General features: G+C 47.0%; 2 long non-coding RNA genes across 2 annotated transcripts; one reads left to right on the top strand and one right to left on the bottom strand.

Moving 5' to 3' along the window:
• Nucleotides 1–165: 165 nt before the first annotated feature.
• LOC116664814 lies at nt 166–9,393 on the bottom strand. Its single transcript, XR_004321274.1, has 3 exons — nt 9,000–9,393; nt 3,179–3,245; nt 166–2,379 (listed from the first exon to the last, which is right to left on the bottom strand). It is a non-coding gene; the product is annotated as an uncharacterized LOC116664814 (long non-coding RNA).
• Nucleotides 5,040–22,068, top strand: LOC116664813. The gene is made up of 4 exons (XR_004321273.1): nt 5,040–5,113; nt 5,281–5,285; nt 7,541–7,549; nt 22,057–22,068. It is a non-coding gene; the product is annotated as an uncharacterized LOC116664813 (long non-coding RNA).
• The last annotated feature ends 653 nt before the right edge of the window (nt 22,069–22,721 follow it).

Below are 22,721 nucleotides of genomic sequence, written 5' to 3' on the forward strand. Positions count from 1 at the left end.
GAGCAGGAACCGTGTGCATGGCTCTCCTGGCTGCACAGAAGGCTGGGGGAATGTTGGAGGTTGATTTTGTTTTGTTTTTCAGCTCAGAAAATTACTGCCTGGAATTAAAATCAGGGTTCAGTCAGTAAGGGAGAGAGGGAACGGATATTGGAAAGGCAACGATACTGTGTTAAAATAGATTTATTTCTGAGCGTGCTTCCCGGCCCTTTTCTCATCATGGAACCTAGAAAATAATGCTTGTTTGGCAACCTTGGGTAAATGGAGAATGCTGCTTGTGGCCAAGGCAACTTGCTGGGGGACACGAGTTGACACGGGACCCACTGAGCTTCCCCAAGGGCTGAGAGCATCAATCCCTGTGGATCAGTAACCCATCCACCATAAAACGGAGCGGTCTCCTAGGTGGAGCTTCTCAGAGAGCAGCACGCAGGACATTTATTGATTAGTGATTTCAAGAACATCACCTGTGAAGGGTGAGGGACAGAGGACCAGGCAAAGGGAGAAGTTGGGTGGCAATAAAATTGAGTCCGAGCTTTCAGCAGATCCTCGGGGGAGCTTTGGAGCGGGGATGGCTCTTCGCAGTTGTCCCACTTTGAGATCGGATAGCCAGGACTTTATCGCCTCCCCTCCCTGCCACTGACTAGTCACCAGATATGGGAGGGAATGTGGCCTTGGAAAAGGGGCTGTCTTATCTCTTAGGCTGAGGGCAGTCCCCAGATTGGGCTCCACTGAGAGCCATCAGCTTCATGACTCACAGCATCTGGGGGAAGGGGTCCCTCAGTCCCAGAGTGGGCAGAGGGTCTGGGCAAAGCTCCCTGAATTTCACTTCTGAAGACTTTGCAAGTTCTACGATCATGGAGAACTACTATGCCCTCCTGCAGAACCGCCGTCGCTGGCTTGGTAAAAGCAGAAAACAGGAATGCAAGAAACGAAAGGTCTTACCCAGGATGGCGTCCATGGTGTTCTCATGTGAACTGGTGCCTCCACCAGTGATGAGTCCCAGAGACCAGCAGGAGTATCCTGCCCAATTTCGGCAGAGCTAGAGGGTTGACAAATGTGTTTCACCTGCTGTTTATCTGAATTCAGCCAGGCTCTCCTGCAGCATTAATTGTCATGAGCGTCATGTAGCAAGAGGCAGCTGAGAGCCTGAAATGAGCTGCCAATTTGTCTTTGGAAAATTTTCTCCATTATGAGAATAGAAAGATTAAAGGGATAATAATACCTTACACCCGTATCATGCTTTCCTACTAGCAAGGAGCTTTCAGATGCATATTATCTTATTTGAGCCTCATGATAGCCCTGCGAGGTAGTTAGAATAGGAAGTATTATTCATCTTGGAGGTGAGAAAATTGTAACTTTGGAAACTTATGCCTCCACCTTGTATTACAAGACTGGGTTGCATTTCTTGATTTTTTTTTTCTTTTGACCAAAATCCTTTCCTTTCTCTCAAAATCCCAGAAGGCTAAAGCACGAAGGCAAGTGAGAAAAAGAATTTCCCTTCCCTGTGTGTATCTGGTTTATAAAAACTTTCTCCCATCTCTGAAGCTATAATATGAAGAAGCAGAAAGTACCAACAAATAAATATGGCGGCCTCCAACTTCTGTGAGTGTGTGGCTTACTTACTGTGCCCCTACTGTATGCCATGGGGGTGGTAAAAAGGGTGAGTAAAAATCAGAGTTCTTGTGGTACTAACAGTCCAACACGGGACAGAGAGTAGGCAGAGGACTAAAACATTGAGAAAAGGAGTGAAGCCCAACTTGGCAGGACTTTGGAGAAGGCACAGATGCCAGAAAGCTTTACCAGAAGAGGCAGCCGGAGAGCTGATCGCTAGGGATGGGTCGTGTTTCCTCGACAGGTGATGAAACGGCAACAACGACCCCGGGGACCGGCGATAACCCCGGGCGGACTGAGTGCCAGGCTCGGGGCTGAAATGAAGGCAGTTCCATTCACCGTGTTCCTGAGGAATTCAGGTCCATGTTTAGCCCGCCGCACGCCGGTCACCACCAGCCAGCCAACCGCACAGCCCATGCCCGCTTGCCTTCCCGTCGGTTTATTTATTCAGCCGTATTTTGTCTTTTCAACACTTCCTGTCGCATTTGATACGGCTATCACGGGAATTCTAAAGAAATGTTTGGCGGCAGCTTCCCTTAGGCTGGGATATCGCAGGGTCTTGGGGGTTTTCAGGAGACACTCAGCCACAGATGTTCCCGTACCTGCACCAAGTCAGACGTCCTCTTTGCACACAGGTGATCTATAAGCTTGTGCCCAGGAGAAACAGCAGGCCTTTGAATGGAGGTTTTTCTTCTCCCCCACCCCCTCTAGAGTTGCCCATTTGTCTTGCTTTTTTGTTCCATCTTTATTCTACTCCTGGAGGGAACATTCCTAATAGGATTAATAAATGAAAAATGTAAATAATGTGACTACTGAAATATAGATTTTTCCAGGAATGCATTTTGTTACTGTCTTTATAGAAGCTAAGGCACGGGCTGCCACCTGTTCCATGGTTACTTTGCACACTGCCAGCGGGAGAGGAGTTCACAAAGTCAGAGCCAGAGCTCCCAGGAGTCACCGCCCTTAGGGGAAGCTGGCGGTAGAAGAGGTGCTGACTCTGGGAGCAGAAATAATCTCCAGCCATAAACTGGTGTCACATGGACACAAGTCTTGTATTGGTCCGAGTGAGGACCCGATGACTAAACTCTAAATAATCACTTGGAAACTGGGCAGGGGTGTGGGGGGTTGGACTTGAAAAGAGTAGGTGGGGAATGAAGGGGCGAGAAAGAGGATGATAATTGGTAAATGTGGCCAACCCTTAACAACTTTGGCTAATAGAGTACGCTTGCAGACTTGACCACTTCGGGGAATTATGTGCAAGGCTGAATGAACCCGCGTACATTTTGGAAACGAGACTCCCCGGTGGAGAGAATCTCTCTTTGCATCATCGCAGTGGTCCTGCAGAGCTGGGCTAGGCAGCGGGGCAGGAGATTTCAAGTCTTAGCCGCCCATCACCTGCTCCGTGACCATTAGCATCTCTGTGCCTCTGTTTCCTCATCAGTCAACTAAGAAGACTAGGTTTTCTGGTCTCCACAGTTGCTCAGTCTTTTATGAATGATTCCACTTCAGAATCAAAAACTTTATAAAAGACTCCTTTGCTAGATTCATTCAGTGGCACAGTGGACATTACCTGGAGGAGAAGGTCGTGGAGTCTGGTGTCTTTGCCTTCATCAGGAACATCCTCAGAAAAGGGAAACCTGGAGACTCAAGAGAAGGAAACCTGAACAGTGAAGGGATTCCAGCAGGAGCTGTCCCCTCCCCCAGGGAGGCCGTGGAGTGTGACTCCACCTTCTTTGCTGGAGAAGGAAAAATCCTGCGTCTGGTAGGGGCAGCCAGTCTCCACACGATGTCCCTCTGGTCTGTCCTTCCCTCTCTCCCGCCCTTCCATCCCAGGCTCTTCCTCCTCATTGTCAGAGATTTACATTTAGAGTAAGGCTGTCTGGGACAGAGGCGTGTTTCTGGGAGCTGATCTTGACATGAACACAAGCAGGAGCTGGGAAGCAGCTCCCTGGCCAGGTGCTGGTGGGGGGAGGGGGTGGAGAGCTGGGTGGAGGTGGGATGGTTTCAGAATCACATGAAATCTGCTGCAGGTTGGCATTCAGAGACGGGGCTTCCCAGGTGACTCTGAGAGGTGGATTTTGTAGGGACGTTCTGAGGAGATGAACGGGGCCATTAGCCCAGGGTCTCCCATCACAGCCAGGGAGCCAAGAATGTCTGAGGCTATTTCTCTCCAAAAAGGCTCAGATTTCTTTGAACCTATTGTATCTCATTGGGAGCATGAACCCCTGCACCTCATTCATTCATCATTCATTCATTCAGTGGGGAAAGTTATATAGATCAGTGGTAGAGGGCGTGCTTAGCATGTGTGAGGTCTTGGGTTCAATCCCCAGGTCCGCCATTAAATAAGTAAGTAAATAAATAAGCCTAATTACCTCCTCACCATCACCAAAAAAAAAAAAAAAAAAAAAAAAAAAAAACCCAAAAACTTCATTCATTCAACAAGCAGGAATTGTGTCTGCAGTGTACTAGGCGCTGTGGACCCCCATGGATTCCCTGAGATTCTATATAAAAATCCCTGCTCTCGAGAAGCTTATGTTCCAGTGGAAGAGTCCACAGGATGCCAACGCATCTGGATTTGACTGTTAACCAATCCAGGGCAGCAAACGCCCAGCTGGTGAGTGGCCATAGGGAAGCCACACAGCGCAACCCTTCCAGGCTGCAGTTACGTGACCTTGACATCCACAGTTTAGTATTAAGCAAATCAATCAGATAGTTCCTCAGCAGCATGCCAACGAAACTGGTCGTCAGTTAACTGGGTTTTGCTTGCTAAGGTGGATCTGGAGTCCTGAGAGAGGTCTGCCGTGAGGCAGAGGAAGGGGGCGTGAACAGCACTGGTCTCAGATGCTGCCCACGGTGGGGTCAGGTGACCAGTTGGTGGCTCATGAAGACCAGTGAGGTGAAAGATCCCAGCAGGCATTTTAAATAAACTAGGCTGCCCACCCAAAAGGACCACGTGTCTACTGTCTCCACCCCCTGCTGGGGAGAGGGGTGGGCTGAGTTCAGCAGCCTCTACATCTCACTTCTCACAGTTTTGCTCATTCTCCTTCCTCCCAGATCAGACCTACTTAATTGCCCCCTAGTGACACTATGCACTTCCTAAATGTGGCCCTTTTAAAGTTCTTTTTGTCCCTTAGTTAACCTGGAACCACCCTGCCTGTGCCTGCATTAGATACAAGAGATGGGTCAAGACAGCTAGGACATAGATACTGTGCGTACCCCATGTGGCTCCTGTTGCATGCCCCCTCTGGTGTCTTTGGGGCAGTAGCAGGGGTGAGGGGCACAGGCGATGAGTCCGCAGGTGTGAGAGAGACAGAAGATGTCCTAAGGACACTGAAGGAGGTGTGGGCCTCTGGGCCTTCGTCCTGGCTGGCTCAGATATCATCCGTCTGTTGTTGCTTCATTGATTTTAGCCGCTGATGGGGCTATGTTTGCCCATTCATTGGAAAGCACTACATTTCCCTTCCTCTCATTTATGTTTTAATCTGCTCTGCCCTTGGCAGTAGAAGTGAATCTCTGTGTCCGTGGCTTGGCAGCCGGGGGCTCAATATTTTCCTTCCCAAATGCAGGGGGAGGCGCACCTACTCATCGGTTTGTCCAAAACAGAATCGCTGGCAAATCTGCATTGTTATCCCTGTTTGATCAGTGAGTGAGCAGAGATGCTGCTGTGTGTAGAAAGAGTGTGGGATCTGGCGAGATCTCTTTGAGCCTCATTTTCCTCCAGCCTGCCATTTTCCCTCGTAGGAGACATAAAATACAGGATTATGGTGAGGATTCAATGTGAGGACGTCAGGTGTGTGGCACATGGGAGGTCATCAACAAATTTTCGGTCTCTTTCTTCCACGGGTGTATAAACTCTGCCTTAGGGCCTAAAGAGAGGCAGAAAAATGACTCCCCGTGACGCTGAGGTGTGTGTCCCCCCTCCCTCCCAACTAGGTTGTCACTGGTCCCAGTCTTTGTTGGGGCTTGGGACCATCTTTATCCAAAATGTATCCCCGAAACCTGTGGTGAGGGTGAGAATTTTGAAATGCAGTACCCTTTCCAGGCTCCTCATTGTGTCACTGTCTACCTGAATCAAAGATTATAACAGAGGATGAAAAACATATCAGAACGGCAACAAATATTCCCTCTAAACCATCAGCAAAATTGAATAGGAACTTTCAGGATCCCAGCAAACTGACCAGAAATGAAGAGTGGAGCAATGGCGCCACCACGTGGTGAAACTGCAAATGACGGCTCTGACTTGTGGTTTTACATTAACCCCATTATCCAGACTCCACCTGATGCAAGGCCTGGCTCATCAGAGCACAGGGTTGATGCATCTGGCTCACAAGGACTGGCCACACTAACACAGAAGAAACACCAAACCACTGTGTTAGTGAGAGTGACAAACAGACAGTGGGAATGGAGTAGCAGAAATGAATCCTCTCTAGAGGGAAAAACAGAAAACACACTATTATTTACAGCTTGTCAGTGACACAAGGAAGTATTTTGCTGTTCTTATACCACCTGCCCCAGAATCACCTGGAGAGCCTGGTACAGGTGCAGATTCCTGCCCCAGACCCACTGCATCAGAACCTCTGAGGATGGAGGCTGGGAGTCTGCATGTCTCACAGGTACCCAGGGCAAGCTGGGGGAGTGTTAAAATTTGGGACCAGAAAGTGACCAGAGCCATGAATGAGGAACCGTGAAAGCTCACTGAGCTCATTCTATAAAAAGAGGAAGTGAAGACAAGAGCAGAAGGAGGAATGATCACAGTTCAAAGAGAGAGAAACATGAAGGGACAGAGACTCCCGGATACATGTGTACCTCGGAGATACCATGGGTTTGGCACCAGGCCACTGAAATAAAGCAAATATCACAATAAAGCAAGTCACAGGAATTTTTTGGCTTCCCAGTGCATATAAAAGTGAAGTTTACACTATACTGTAGTCCACTGAGTGTGCAATAGCATTATGTCTACAAAGACAATGTGCATACCTTAATTCAAAAATGCTTTATTGCAAAAAAGATAGTAACCATCATCTGACACTAGGTTGCCACAAACCTCCAATTTAAAAAAAATGCAACATCTATGAATTGTGATAAAATGAGGTTTGCCTGTACTAGATTGCTACACATACACACACACACACACACACACACACACACACACACACACACACACACGGAGTCCTATATGTATAGCTGGCTGAATAAGTGACTGGGTTGGATGGGTATTCTTGTTTGCTGGAAAAAGAAACTTTTGGTGGCTGGTAAATGTATAAACGAAAAACCAAACCTTCATTTGTAGCAGGGGTCCATTTCCAAGGTGTAAATATCCCCACCATAGCCTATTTCCAGCCACAACATGACATCACTGAACACAGAAGAGATGTACAATCTTACAGTATTTCATAGAAATATAGTCATAAATCACCCCAAGAGCACAGGTAATAAAAAATGTAATAAAATGATTAGGAAGTGATGAATTTTGAGTGTTACCTTTGTTTCTGATGTAAGTTACTTAGCTATAAGTTTATATTATTTAATTTTTAAAATATGTTGTATTTCTGCAAGATTCCTGAAAATGTGACAATCAGCTCTTATGAATTGGTATGAGCCGGTTTCCAACACACCATCACTGCCCCAGGAAGCTTCTGCCACTAACTTAAGGCCAGAGTGGAGGCTGATGACAGGCCCTGATGAGGGAAACGGTCAGGAATGGAAATTTTGAGGCAGCGCAGAGCCTTACTGGGGGCTTTCTTCTCGAGGTTAGCCTTCGCTGGGCATGGAGGCCTCTCAGGTCTCTGTGGTCCCTTCCCTTGAGCTGGGAGTGTGTGGATTTCCTGCATGTGGATTGCCAGTCATCCCTGTCTAGCACCCAGGGAAGTCCTTGGCCCATAGGAGGTGTCCAATGACTATTTACTGTTGAATGAATTACTCTAGTTCAAAGTCAGAAGAGGTGGGTCTTGGGTCTTGGGCCCAGTTTCTGGGCCTCAGTTTCCCCATCTGTAGGAGGAGGGCATTTAGCCATAGGACCCTGAAGGCTCAGCCAGTATCCCAGGACTCTCTTTCCAAGGTGGGCGGCTCTGGGACCCCCAATCTGGGGCCCTATCCTGGTCAGCTCACTCCCAAGGCTTGACTTCCTCATGGGGTCAGGGGTCTCCAACCTCTCATGGGCTGACCCTGGTGCCACTGATGTAAGAGGCTCCGATACCTGGAAAACTTCAGCTGAGAATCCACCTGTCCCATTAATGGCAGGATTTCCAGCGCCAGGGACAGGATTTCCCTGACATTCCGGAGAGGGGTGTGGCTGTGTCCCCAGGCTGGCAGGCGCCTTTGGGATGTCAGTGGCCCAGCTGCCTGGTACCTGTCAGGAAACTTTCAGCTCCAGCTCCCTTCCTCTCTCTCCCAAGGAAGATGTCAGTGGGATAAGAAGCCACCGGAAACAGTGAACACACTAAAATCCACTCAACTGTACATTTTAAAATGGTGAGTTTTATGTTGGGTGAATTATATCTCGGTTTTCAAAAGCCTTTGAATACTTATTGAAGGAGGAGGAGAAGGGAAAGGGGGTAGGCCGGGGGAGAGAAAGAGGTAAAGAGAAAGAAATCAGAGTGGCTCTTGTGGGCAGAGAGAAGGGGAAAGAATGTTCCAGGATTCTCTGGACCAACTCTCGTCAGACGGTTTTTCCTTTTGGAACAGAAATCCACACTGAGTGTGTTCATCCTATTAACTGACTTAGTATGTTGGATAATTAGGGCTCCAGTGAAACCCAGGTGCTCGGTCCTGGAAGGAGAGTGAGTGTGAGAGTCCCTCTCGTCCAGCGGGAGATGATGGAGGGGAGGGCAAGGTGTCACCGGGCTGACCTCAGCTCCGGCCCCCACAGGAGTTCCTTCCTCCATCCCAGCTCCTAGTTCTCCACGCCTTTCGGGCCAGTGTCAGTTGGGGGCTCTGGGTTCCCCTATCAGCCCAGAACCCCTTGTGGAAAAACCCCTTTTCCCTTTTGTTTAGCTAAAGCTGAGTTGGAATTTTCCAAAAGAAACTTTTCCTCGGAAACTTAGAGAACCAAAAAAGCACAAAGGGTTTTAGGGGAAAAGAAACAAAAAAAAACCAAAACCCATTCCACTAGAGTGTAGATTTCCACTGTGGTCAAAACACAGATCAAAGGTGGGGGAAGAGTTGGAGGGACCCCTGCTCACAAAGACACCCCACCCGTCCAGGCCCTCTCCTTCCCACTCTGCCATGGCCCCTGCCCGCCTGGAGTGGGGAAGGACCCCAGCCCTGGGCCTCCCAGGAAGCCACGCCCAGGCTGAGCACTGGAGAAGGAGCCCTGAGCAGCCTGTTGGGTGCTCTTTTCCAAGTTCATCCCAGAGTTACAGAGTGATAGATCTGGTAGAAACTGTACTGACCTCTCGGTAATGGCTCCACGTTCCAGCAGAAGTAACCGGCCCAGGATGGTCCAGGTGTCAGGCTGGAAGGCTCACACGTGGCCACAGCGCTTGCCACCTGGTGTCGGGTACCTTGGAAGCCAGGGCAGTCCAGGCCCTCCCGTGGCTTCAGAGAGGACTCCCTTAGCCCAGGGGAGAGGACCTCATCCACGCGGCCCCGCTGAGCAGGAGAATCTTGAAAGGTGCCGTGCAGAAGGTGACATGAGAGGAAAGTCGCCCCATACCAAAACTCTGCTCTCCAGCAAGTGGAGGGGGATTTGCTGTAGGCGGGGCTGGTGCAGGACCGGGGAGCCCACGGGCTGGTCACCCCCACAGATCAGAAACACAGAAACACGGAGGGAGGCTCGCCCCGGCCCCAGGCGTCCTCAGCCTGTGAACACAGACCAGCTACACTTATATTACAACCCGTGCCCCTGAGCCCAGCCCACTCCGTTTGCAGAAGTCCAGTCATCCTGCAAACGGCCTCACCCCCGAGTATCGCTGAGTTTTGCTCACAAACATTTGTGAACCAGTCCTGGGGCCTCCTTGCTACCCGAACTTCTCCAGGCCCTGGCAGCCCGAGGCCTGTGGAGGTCCTGAACCCATGGCCTGTGCCTACTGACCGTGGGACAACCCTCTGCAATAGTCCTATGAGGGAAGAAACTGCTGCGGCCTCTTAGTCCTTGTCCCTCAGGGGCCTTCCACAGCAGGGCGGGCTGGGCGCAGCTCTCTCAGCGTCTCCTTCACACACACACACACACACACACACACACACACACACACACACACACACACACAGAGCCATTTCCCTCAAGGCGTTGTACAGGGTGGCAGGGCCGAGGCTCCAACTGCCCCTGGGCACCTGGGTTTTGCAGGATCTGGCTCAGAACGTGCCCTGTGGTGTCTTCCAAGACCATTTCAGTTTGGCTTTGTCTGGGGTCACCCAGTTTTTCAAACATGCTTTTTCATTCTTGAAACACAATGGAGGTTAGAATTTGCATCCCTTTTTCACCCAGGGACTTTTTCTCAGCCAGTCTGTGGATTCAGATCCGCATGTAGGGCAGGAGCTCAGTGGCACTCCACCCCAGCAGCGTGGGAACCCCAGCCTGCACAGCTGAAGGAGGGTGCTGAATGCTCCCAGCAGAAGCGGGCCCCCAGGCTCAGCTCCCCAGAGTGTTCTCAGAGCCAAGGGTGGGGTAGGGAAGACTCTGGGGCGTGAAGTCTGTTCTTTCCCTAGCAGCATCTGACCTGGCTCTGATGCCCTGATACTTTAAGGCCCACTAGCCATTTTGCTATATACTTTTTGATTATTCAAACTTTGATGCTGGTCTTAGGCTCCTGGAGCAGGGACATTAGTGATAAGAAACTGTGAGATCTGTGGCAACATCTGATCCCCCACAGGACCATGAAGCCACGATAGCGTCTGCCTGTAGAATCCTTTCCAGGGACTCTCTAACTGTAGGCCTGAGGCAGGCTTGGTAGAACCAGGATAGCAGGGAGACTGTGAAAGAAAAAGACAGAAGCCCAAAGGAGATGGTCCCTGACAAGCCACTCCAGAAACCGAGAGGTTGGGGAAGACCCACCCTCCGGAGGCCATGGCCATGAGCAGCTGGTGTGAGCCATCTAGTTCTGCTTTCAGTCTTGGTCCCATAGGACAGAGCAGGGTCTGCCTGTGGGACAGATGAGAATGGCCTGACAGAAATGTGCTTCCTCTGGGTCAAAAGTCCTCATCAGGCAGGGCCTGACTCTCCAATAGAATGACCTAGCTCCCTGCAGAGCTATGCCAACGCTTGCCTCAGAGCTGGGTCTGCCCGATATCTAAGGGCAAATCCTCATCTAAGTCTTGATCGTTCTCCATCCCTGCAATGCCATCTTCCAGGGTCACATTGGCTTTTGTCCTAGACCTGCTAATCTCCAGGGTCTTGGTATCTTTTTGCATAGAGTTGCCAGGTGAATAACACAGACATGAGCATCCCATACCCAGAGGAAGGGGCTCCTGAGGGCTGGGCTGGGCTGGGAGAAAACACAGCCAGCGAAGGCGGGCATGTCTTAGACAGGCGGAGAGATGGGGAGGCCGTTACCGGCAGAGGGACGATGAGTCAGTCACCAAGACAGGGCATGTCCGGCCAGGGAGGCGCACCTCTGCCACAGACCCCTGTTGGAAACTTTGCCCGGAGGGGTGATGTGGCTGACAACTTGCTCTTATCACAGAAGGGCATGAGACAGGCAGAGAAGGGCCTGGGGCTGGTGCAGTGCCCTGGGCGTGCAGGAGTCATCATTCCAGCCACCAACCATCCAGACCGAGGCATGCAAAGCATTTCTGTGGCGCTTACCACATGCCAGGCGGCACTGGGGCTGCTCGGACATGTTCTCTTGCCTCATAATAGCATTAAGACACAGTATTCATTGTAGGTATTATTATGGTCTTCATTTTATAGATGGCGAAACTGGGGTACAGAGCAGCTGGTAACTGGCCTGAGGATGTAGCAGCAAAGCCAGGAGTCTGAGGCTGGAGGGCACACTGTCCCGACCACAAAGCCATGCCTCCCTCGGTGTGGGGCCTGGGGGGTGGGTCCTGACATGAGGAGCAGAGAGGAAAACCCACAGTGGAGGACAAGATCCAGCTTTGCTCTTGGGACGTTGGAGTGGACACTTTCTACATGGGCGTTTGATTTATTTCTCCAGGGTGGCCCTGGAGATGCAAAGATGAAGAAAACGTCCTCAGGAAAGTCCTAAACCAGAGGGAGCGGTCGCATCTAGGATGGGCTGTAATACTTGGTGCACAGTGTGATGTGAAGCGTGCAGGCCAGTGGGAGGTGGCACTGGGCCAGACTGGGTGAGGGACAGGCACTCACCGAAGCCCGGTCCCAGCCCGGGGGCAGCCCAGCCCGGGGCCATTTGAACCCAGAGCACCAGGCAGGTACGGGTGAGCCCAGGCCTGCAGGACAAGTTCCAGTGCAGCTGGAGGGAAGGGTAGAGCTGGGGCGGGTACACCTTGAAGGTTGCTTTCTACTCTACTCCTTTCCAAATGTGGTTCACATGCCCCTACTTCCATCAGAATCAGAATCATCTGGCTCACTTGCTAAAAGTGCAGATTCCCAAGTCCTCCTGGAATTAGAAAAGCCCCTGGTCCTGGAGATCCATAATTCCTTGCTTTCCAGCCCTGCCCCACTGTCCTCCCTCCCCCTAAACACTGATTCTGGGGACACAGGGAGAACAGCAGGTAATAGAGGGAAGATGATGAGTTGGGCTTTAGAGGAGTTTGCAGGGTTCCAGTAGGCAGTGAGAAGCTAGAAACTAGGACTCAGAGAAGCCGGTGAAGCTGGGGTGGACATAGAGATTCAGGAATATAACTGCAGGGATAATTTGAAATTGTGAATGGTCTTCTCCTTTGTCTTCATGAGTCTGTGACCTTTACCCACAGTCGGCCTAAGGCAGACATATGTCCAGGAAGAGACGAGAATTTGTTACAGAAGGATTGCCTAGAGAAAGGCCAAGTTGACATTCAACTTTTGACACTCAAAATAGGATTTTGTGGTGAGACAGGAGTCTTCAAGCCAGGACAGTACTGAGAGAGGAGTCACCAAATTCCTTTACTTCCCTCTTTCCCCACTGGCTTGTCTACAGTGAGGCTCTTGCCCTGTCTTTAAGGCTCAGGTAGAAATCTGGAGGAGGGTAAATATGACATAAGTCAGGTTAGAAAAGGAAAAAAAAGCATGCTCTCCTGCCCTCTTCTGGATCAGGAGATTGAAGGGAAAAGTGGATGGGAGATGTAGGATGGGGCGGGGGGCTAGGGACTCTGAGGTCAGGGATAGTTAAGATGGGGGGGCCTGTCATCTACTGACCTCCCCCAGGTCCTGAATGAGCAGACCTCAAGCAAGACAGCAACTGGCTCAAGATCTGAAGCCAGAAAAAGGCATCATCTTGGAGAGTAAGGGACCCCACTGGCGGCTGGACCAGCACACCCAGGGCCAGGGCCTCTCCTCCCAGCAGAGAAAAGCCAGTTTGCTGAAGGACTGAGCATTTTAGTCCAAGGAAGACTGAGGACACCTAAAGGGCTCTTATGATTATCTCACCTGATGAAACTTCATTAGTTACAGGCCTCATTGAAAATTGCATTTTTCATCCTGCACATCCAAGATGCAGCGTGAGTTAAGCATCCAGTTCCGTGGAGGAAGGATGAAGGATGAAGTGGTAGCAGACACTCTGGGAATAACTGGACGTAGCTAAGGGATGTGAGTGAAATAAAAACAGGGCTGAAGGAGCAGAAGAGGTGGTCAGAGATGTGGGGGAGAGGTTAGAGAGAGCGTGCTGGGAAGCCTGGAAGTACGGGTTTAGGAAGACGATGGGGAACAATGCAACTTAACAACGTAGAGGAAGGGAGGAAGAAGATGGAGAAAGGGTCCTTGATCTGACACTTAGGAGCTCAAGAGGACAATTAAGAGGCCAGGTGAGAGTAGTGATGGGAAGGGAGGCCATCAGTAAATCACCGGTGTTAAGGAGAGAGTGAGGGAGGAAATGGAAACAGCCAGAGCAGGCGTTTCCTTCGGGGAGTTTGTTCATGGAGTAGACCAGTAAGAACACATCGGATGACAACGGGAGAAGGTAGCGTGAACGGTAGTGGGAGGACCTGGGTGACTGCAGGTGGAGAAGAGGACAGAGGGTGATCAGGAGACCAGGTGGGGGGACTGACCCTGGGAAGGAAGAAGGGACGTCCCTCTCCAGGAAGGAAGACAAGTGAGGACACCGGTGTCCTCAGGTGGACAAGAGGGTTTAGTAATTCATAAGACATGTCCCCTCTGCTTTTTCCTTTAGTAACTAAGAAGCGGGGGCATCTGTAGATGAGGCTGCCTACCTGGGGAGACATCCGGTGATGAAGGATGGAGGCGGGCAAGACGCACGGGAGATGCTCCTGCCCACTGGGTGCTTGGGCATCTGCTTCAGGGCCACTTCTCACGAAAGGAAGGGCATTGCTGATGCAGTGGGTTAAGCTCTGACAACTGCAAGTGAGAACAGTGGAATTTCAGCAATGGAGGAGCCAAGGGAAGCAGGGGTGCCCCTGGGAACAATTTCTGAAGCTTTGTCATTTTCATTCCTTGTTAAGATAATTTAATTAATAGTTTTTACTTATTGCCCAAAGAACATTGTCAAAACAATAACAGGATTTTTTTTTTAAATCAAGCTTTCATTCTTCCATGTCTCTTCCCAGTCTTAACCCTAATACTTTTGTGACTTTTATGTGGTTCCAACCAGATCACAGATTTCAGCAGACCGTATTTTCTGAAAAATGGCCACAGCAGCATTTCAAGTCCTGTGTGCTTGTCTAGAAACTGGTCACTCTCCCACGACAAGGTAGAGTCCCCTTTCCTTCCCCTTTGAAATTGGACTGGACTTTGTGACTGTCTCCGTGAATGGAGATGGAGGTGATGCCCCCAATTCCCAAGAGTAGGTCATATAAGCTGAGTAGACTTCCACCTGGCTCTCCCCCTGGGGACACTCACACTTGGAACCAGCTACCTTATGCTGAGAAAGCCCAAACCACACGTAGGTGTCCTGGCCAAGGGACCCAGATGAGGCCTCAGCTGGCATCCAGCGTTAGGTGCCAGTCGTGTGATCGAAGGAGCCTCGGATAAGCCATCCAGGGGTGTCCTGTCTGAATTTATGATCCATAATAAATGGTTGTTTCATATCACTAAGTGTTAGGGTAATTTTTTTATGCAGCTGTCGTAACTGGAACACACAGAGTTTTGTTTGACAACTTTTGCATTTGTTAGCATGAGCAGTTACTCATAATTATTATTTTATTGGTTGCAAAATATTTTGAACTGATGTAGTATAGCTTATGTAAATATTGTGCTATTCTTGGCTATTTAGACTACTTCTCACTTTTCACTACTTAAGCAATGATATAAAAAGTTGTGCATAGAGATTTTTCTTTTTTGTTGAATTGCTTCGTTGGGACAAATTCCCAGAAGTGAATTACTTTGGGGTATGAGCATTTTTATGACTCCAGAAATGTGCCACCAAATTGCTTCTCAAAATCGCATCGATAGATTCTACCATCCATTGTGTTTGGCGGTTTTGGTACATAAAACCACCTCAAATTTGTTTTGAATTGAAGTGAGGTATAAATAAATAACTGCACTAATGAAAAACCTTTACTATATCATCATTAATAATTTGATCAGTGAAAAACTGTACCTTATCATTGCTTATAATTTGTATATCTTGGGTGCGCACTGAGGCTGAGATTTTGCTCTATTTAAAAATGGTTTTCCCATATTTTAAAAATTGCAAAAGAATGTTCTATACATAAAAATATCTATATATATTCTTTGTCCAATAATGTATTTTTAAGAGCTCTTGAGATCACTGTTTTTTAAACTGCAAGTCACACTTCATTAGCAGATTATGAAATTGATTAAGTGACCAGCATTAAAGAAAAAATGAGAATAGAATAGAACAATAATATAAGAAAATTATATTCTGATAATATCATCATAGTGGAATAAAAATACCATTCCACACATGGTGGGTTTTGTGTGTGTGAAACTTTTGTTTCAATGTAAGTATGTATTGGGTCATGATGTAAAATGTTCTTTTTCTTAGCGGAGGATGCAACCAAAATGTTTTTAAAAATCGGCCTTATAAAAACCTATTTCTTAATCCCTTTTCGTACTGCTGTGAACATTTCCAAAGCTGTGTCTTCCCCTTTCTATTTTGAATTTTCTCCCTCTGGTACCATTTTAATTTTTCACGTGGTCAGGCCTGGAGCCTTTCATACATTCTTATTTCAGTTGAAAACAGAAATTTATCTTGTTTCGACAAGGGTGATAAATGATCCATCCCATTTTTATGTCAACCCGATTCATACTGAAGCATTCTCTGGACACCCCTGAACTTATAAAAATTCCTGTCGGCTCAGCAAAATGCAGTTGAAGAGCTGGGGCACAAATGCTATTCCGGAAGTGGGCAAATGGAGAGGACGCGATCGTCCTGAGAGCACATACCCCAGTTCTCACTTCCAGCTGTCAGTTTATGCTGCATCAGCAGAATAAGTTCTTGTGCAAATGCTGTATAAGCAAATGTTATCACAGTCACCCAGAATGGTGAAAAAAAGTTGAAGAGGAAGTAAAGCTGAAGATTCCAGAACACATGGAAATATGGAGAATAAGAAAGAGAGATGGGTTTAGGGACAGAATGGTTAGAGACTAATAAAATGATCATAATAATAAAAATTGCTACTGTGTATTACATATTGACCAGGCTCATTTCCTCCTCACCACTACCTGTGGGGTTTATCATTATTTATATTCTGCAGATGATGAAAGCACAGCCCCCAGAGTCTACGTGACTTACCAAGGCTACGTGACTTACCCAAGGCTATGTGACTTTCCCAAGGTTACTCAGCTTGGTAATAGGTGCCTGGAATTCGAACTTCAATCCCATGCTCTTAATCGCTGCCTCTCCTAAGGGAGCTAGCGTTGCCATCAAAGGAAAATGGCGAGTGCCCGAGGACAGCACTCCTTTAATTTAGGAGTCTTAAAGGAATAGATCTATTGCTCTATGAGCACCTTACAGATGCCCCCTTCTACTCTGGGGAATGTCTTTCAAATAATCAGGTTCATCATCTAGAATAAAAGTAGCTTCTACCCTGTACAGTGCTGGAGATAACCAAGACTAATCTATATTTCATCTGTTGTTTTGCTGGATTCCATTGAGATCATGAAATTTCCTAATGCTGCAAGGTCTCAAAGAGGCAGTGGAGACCATGGCTCAGAGCACAGACATGGCAGCCAGTGTGTGTGGATTTGTGACTCAGCCCAGCCTCCTGGCTGTGTGATGCTGGGCAAGTTTTCCTCATCTGTAAGAGGGGAATGATAACAATACCTGCCAACTAGGACTGACAGTGCTTGGTCCATAGTAAGGGGTACGTTAGTATAAGTTATATTAATATTATGCACTATAATTATTTGTTTTGAAGTCAGTATACTTTTTATTAGCTTTATTTCTGGTTGAATTTTTAGGAGATAATCTAGTTTTGTCGGCCTCATATTTATAGATAGGGTGAGTTTTTACGTTGATGTTTGTAAGTTGCATTTAATCAATCACTCACATTTTCTTGTCTAATTCTGTAGTTTCCAGAAGGGATGCTATGTGGGTGAGTGGGGTGACCATATGTCTCAGTTTATACTTGTCCCAGGATAATTATTAATAATGCCCCCTTTCAACTCAAAAGTGTCCTGGTTTGGAAGATAAATCACATGGTCATCTTATTGGAGACTCCAAGCACTCCCAGCTCTGGTCACTGCTATCCTGTGTGATCCGGGTCAGGAGGACTAAAGCCTGGAATAGAATCAGGGCAGCGATCCTAATCATTTTTCATGCCAGGACCCATTGGCAGGCTGCAGAAGACTATGGACTCTCTTCCAAGAATAATTTTTTAAAATATAACATTAAATGCACAGGATTACAAAGAAATTCTGTAATTTAGAAAGAACGCTATCAAAATATTAGGGACAAATGAATTTGTGATATTGTAACATATATTTTTATTAATGATTAATGATACTAGTGACAGATTTAGTAACTATTGTAATTTCAAAGCAGTGATGAGCATAAATGATATTTTGAGAGATCTGTAACAGTGGTAATGTGATGCAGAAATACCTGCCATATCTGTTAGCAACAAAGTCACAGGTACCATTTCTGTTCGTTTTCTATATTCACAGTAGAATGTAATTTTTTCCCCTGTCCAAGTTCACAGACCTCTTGAATTCTATCCAGAGCTCCTGTGGGCCCCACTTTAAGAACCTCTGGACTCAGGTGGATATTTGAGGCAAATTGTACAAAGACCAAGAAGAAAAGAAGAGACTGGAATGGCTGTGGGCTTGGTGATGGGAGAGAAAAATTATATGGGAAGTTGGCAGGATGTGGACGGGTGGAATAAAAAGGTGCAACGGGTCTGTCACTTGTCTGTGTTGACAAAGTGTGGGAGAGGCTAGCCCATCCAGGATTTAGCCTGCCGGGAACATGTGTATTTGCAGAGTGGCTCAGAATGTGGGCCTTGAAGTCGAATACAACTGGATTTGGATCCAAGCTCTGCCATTTACCGGCATATATTTTGCAGGAGCCATTTAATTGTTCCATGACTCAGTTTCCCCTCTGGTCAGTGGGAATATTAGTACCTACCTCAGAAAAATTGCTTTGAGGATTAAATCAGATGATGTATGTAAAAAGCTTAGTACAGCGCCTGAATTGTTTTGATAGGTCCTCCACACTTACTACTGCGGCTGTTGTTACTGCGAAGGTCCACTTGCCAATAGGAAACAAGGGCTTCCCCCAACCCCTCACCAAGTGTTACTAAAACATATTTTGATTCATGTGTGGCCAGCAGAGGGCAGCAAACACCATCCTACAGTATAAGTTTAGGAAGAAGAAATGCGGTGAGGAGTGTGGATGGACAACCCCTTCTGCTCGCACACAGTGAACTAGATGAACTAGGTCCCTTTTGCCCCCTTCACTAGGCCCACAGTGCCTAGAAGGTGTCCAGTCTAGGGTCAAGCTCATCCAGACCACTGAAGCAGTCAGGAATGTTCTGGTGAGGCTGGTGGGCCAGGGATCTGGCCGAGACCAGCAGTTTATATGTGCCCCATGCTATCCAAGCAGGATTTAATTATATAATTGGGGAGCGTGGGTGCTGGGTCTTGGAAAGAATTCTGGATACAGTGGGGCTTCTCCAGTTGCTCTCACGTACTCCCCCCTTAAATTCTTCTTGTTTTCTAAGCTTTCACCTGTCCTCCAAGTAGTCCCAGGAGCCAACAGGACTTACACAGCCTGTGCCCAGTTTAGGAACATCAACCTAGGACATCCTGTTCTGTGCCCCCTTATCTCACCATGATGAAATTATTGCCTTATGTTACCCTGCACAGAAAATAATCTGGAGCTCCCTGTGCACACATGCAAAGAAATCATCACTATTGTAGTGGCAGAAAGTCACCAAGTTGTAGGCACCAAGATCTTACCACCTTATCTCCAGGACATCCAAGAAATGAGATGCAATGAAATAGGATGATAGGAACGTTGTGTGTGAAACAGGCAAGCTGAAGTACCTTTTGTAAAACTGTTTCTAAGGGAAAATGCATCCCTCCTCCCAGCGACTAGCCCAGGATCACTGGGCCTTGAGGACGGCGTGATCGCCTTCTTTGTGCCCCTTAGCAGGTGCCACAAAGCTGACCATGTAACAAGGTCGCCAAGAACGCTCACTGAAAGGTACTAGAATTTGGGAAAGGAGCAGAGAGAGCTCCAAGAGACACAACCTGGTTCTCCATGGAATGATTTTAATTTTTCTGAAGCCTTTTTCTAAGGATCAGACCCTTTCCTGCAAGTGAAATATTAATTCCAACAAACAGAACAGATAAAAAATGAATTTGCTGCAGTTGAGGCGGGGAGGGAGACCCATGCCACCCCTCCCTGACCCTCAACTCTGGAGCACAAATCCAGGCTTCCTCAAATTGCAGTCTGAACCCTCTGTCTTCCCACTGGATGACAAACCCGGCTAGTCTCTAGTCCCAATTAGGCCACCAATTGAGGGTTTTGGGTTTCCAAAATGATGTGTCCAGACTAAGATGACAGCAGTGTAGGTGACCAGAACACTGGCTAAACATCCAAAGACATGTGAGTTCTAGTGCTGGCTGCCCCACCAGTTGGCTGGATCGTCTTGATGGAGTCACTTGGTCCCTTCTGCACCATGAAAGCTGTGACCCCATGACCTCTGAGAGCCCTACCTGAGCCAGTATTCTTGTCCAAACCTGCTGACTCATGGTGACTGGCGGACAGGCCATATAATTCTCCTTGGTGCCCTGGTCCAGGCCAGGAGCCTGGGCTGCAGGCCCACGCAGAACATGCAGGAGGAAGTTTATAGCCACATCCTCTGCTCTTTCTTGTCCTTGTCCCATGCTGGGCCTCTGTGCCCTCCCCACTAGGCTGAGCCATAGGGACCTGTCCCCTGTAGTCAGTGGCCCCTTCTCTGTCCCTTGTGACAAAAACACATCTGACTTCTGTCCTGGGGCCCCAGGCTGACTCTCCCTCCCTGGGTCCCAGCTACTTACCACGTGTGACCTAAGAACTTGCTTCCAACGTCCTCTGTTTCATGTCTGACCGCCTCTCTGACTTCCTAATACCACCGGGACAGCTCCTGGCTTGCAACTCTTGCGAAGTCTGCTTATCGCTAGGGAATGGCTGTGTTATCTACACAAGCACAGAAAATCAAAGACTTCGGAGAGAACATGGATTTTTAAAAGATAATTCTGTTCAAAGAAACTGACTTCTTTTGCTCAATAATGTGCAGCTGAGCGCTCTAGATTTTCTGTGTCAAGAGTTAAGGTAGCAGCAGAAATAGTCATGAAAATTAGTTTCAGTGCCATTCAGTGAAAGCTGGCAGAATGAAAAGGTGGAGCCACGGACTAGCTGTGAGGTATTTGGCAAATCAATGAGCTGCTCTTGATTTCGGGTCAGCATCTGTGAAATGAGAATCACGGTGCTTGAGTCTCGGGTGTCGTAAGGATCAAATCTGATCATGAGTTGATTCAGCAAACATTTATCTTGTTTTTATTTTTGATATGTCACATATATAAGGAGAGTGTATATAATCTCTGTATACCATTTCAAAGAGTGAAATAAACACATATGTCCTAGAACCCAGGTTAAGAAATAAGTGGTTTCTTGGAAGCCTTTCATGTGTTCCTCCCTGATATCAAAATTCACCCCAATTCCCACACTTTTTTTGGGGGGGTCATAACTTTAGTCTGCATTTTTCTCTGAGACTGTCTTTTTTCCCCCAGCTGTACTGAGATATTGTTGACATAGAATACTGGGTCAGTTTAAGGTGTATAATATGATGGTTTTCTACACTTATTTACTGGGAAATGTTTACCATGATAAAGTTAGTTGACACATCCTTCACTTCATATAATTACCGTTTTGTTGTTGTTGATGTGGTGAGGAAACTAAAGTTCTACTTTCGGCAACTTTCAAGAATAGAGCACAATTTCTTGGTAACTATAGTCACCAGGCTGTACATTAGAGTCCCCGAAACTTGTTTGTCTTGTAAGTGGATTTTGTACCCCTTGGCCAGCCTCTTCCCATTTCCCTCACCCTCAAGTCCTGGCAGCCAGCTCTCTACTTTCTGTGTCTGTGAGTTCAGTGTTTGTCGATTTCATTTAGAAGTTTGATCATACAGTATTTGTCTTCCTCTGTCCAACTGATTTCACTTAGCCTAATGCCCTAAAGGTCCATTCATGTTGATGCAAATGGCAGAATTTCCTTCTCCTTTGTGGCTGAATAATACTCCATTAAATGTATATCATATTTTCTTTATCCATTCATCCACTGATAGACACTTAGATTCTTCCCATGCCTTGGCTATTATGAATAATGCTGCAGTGAACAGGGGAATGCAGATATCTGTTTGAGATAGTGACTTCATCTCCTTTAGGGTATATTCCCAGAAGTAGGATTGCTGGATCATACGGTAACTCTATATTTAATTTTTTGAAGAAACTCCATACTGTTTCCATAGTGGCTGCACCAATTTACAATCCCCCCAACAGTGCACAAGGGTCCCTTTTTTCCATATTCTTGCCAGCATTTATTTAATAGCTGTTTTCACAGGTGTGAAGTGATTCCTCATTGTGGTTTTGACTTGTGTTTCCTTGATAATTAGGAATTCTGAGCATCTTTTCATGTGTTTGTTGGCCATCTGTATGTCTTTGGGAAAATGTCTCTTCAAGTCCTCCACTCGTTTTTAAATCAGGTCATTTGTTCTTTTGCTGTTGCCAACTCCTAAACTTGACTTTTGAATAAATCATTCTCCTGCTCTTCTTTATAGTTTTATGACTTGGGGTTATATCCTTTAAAAATATGTTGTTTAGTTTTGCCTATTTGGGGGCTTGCTATAAGTTGAATCTTACTATATATTTTCCTGTGATTAGCTTTTCTTGCCTCAGTATCCTGTTTCTGTGATCCATTCACATGGAAGCACACGGCTGAAGTTCGTACACTCTGAAAATATGCCATGATAAATTTATGAGATGCATACATAGATATCCTTTCCTCGGTTAAAGAAGTTTTCTTCTATTCTGAGTTTGCCAAAAGGTTTTATCATAAAAACATTTTGAATTCTATAAAATATTTTTATATTTGAATACATACATAGACCTTTATTCATGTGATAAATTAGATTCATGATTTTCTAATATTAAAATCAGCATTGCATTCTTGTGGTAAAATCAGTCATCATTCTTTTATCCATTGTTGGATGTGATTAAGTAACTTTTGGTTAGGATTTCCACAGCTATCTTAGGTGAGATTAGTCTGTAATTTTCGTAGCAATGTTTCCTATAAAACCATCTTAGTCTGGTGTTTTCTTTATGGAAAGATGTTTAACTAGTTATTCAATTTCTTTAGTGGTTACAAGACTCCATTAATTGTAAGACTCCCAAGGACAGCTTTGGCTTCATCTCAAAAAGTTTTGATATGTCATATTTTTACCATTGCGTGTGTATTTTCTAGTTTATAGTAGGTGGCAGCCTACCAGAGGTACAGTGCAGACTTGGGGGGTCCAACTGCCCTCGTGCAGAGACAGCTCCCCCATTTCAGCTTGATGACTCTCTTTGTGTCCCAGTTTCCTCATCTGCCAATGGG

This window comes from Camelus ferus, chromosome 7, assembly GCF_009834535.1.
Source record: "Camelus ferus isolate YT-003-E chromosome 7, BCGSAC_Cfer_1.0, whole genome shotgun sequence".
NCBI classification, from domain to species: domain Eukaryota; kingdom Metazoa; phylum Chordata; class Mammalia; order Artiodactyla; family Camelidae; genus Camelus; species Camelus ferus.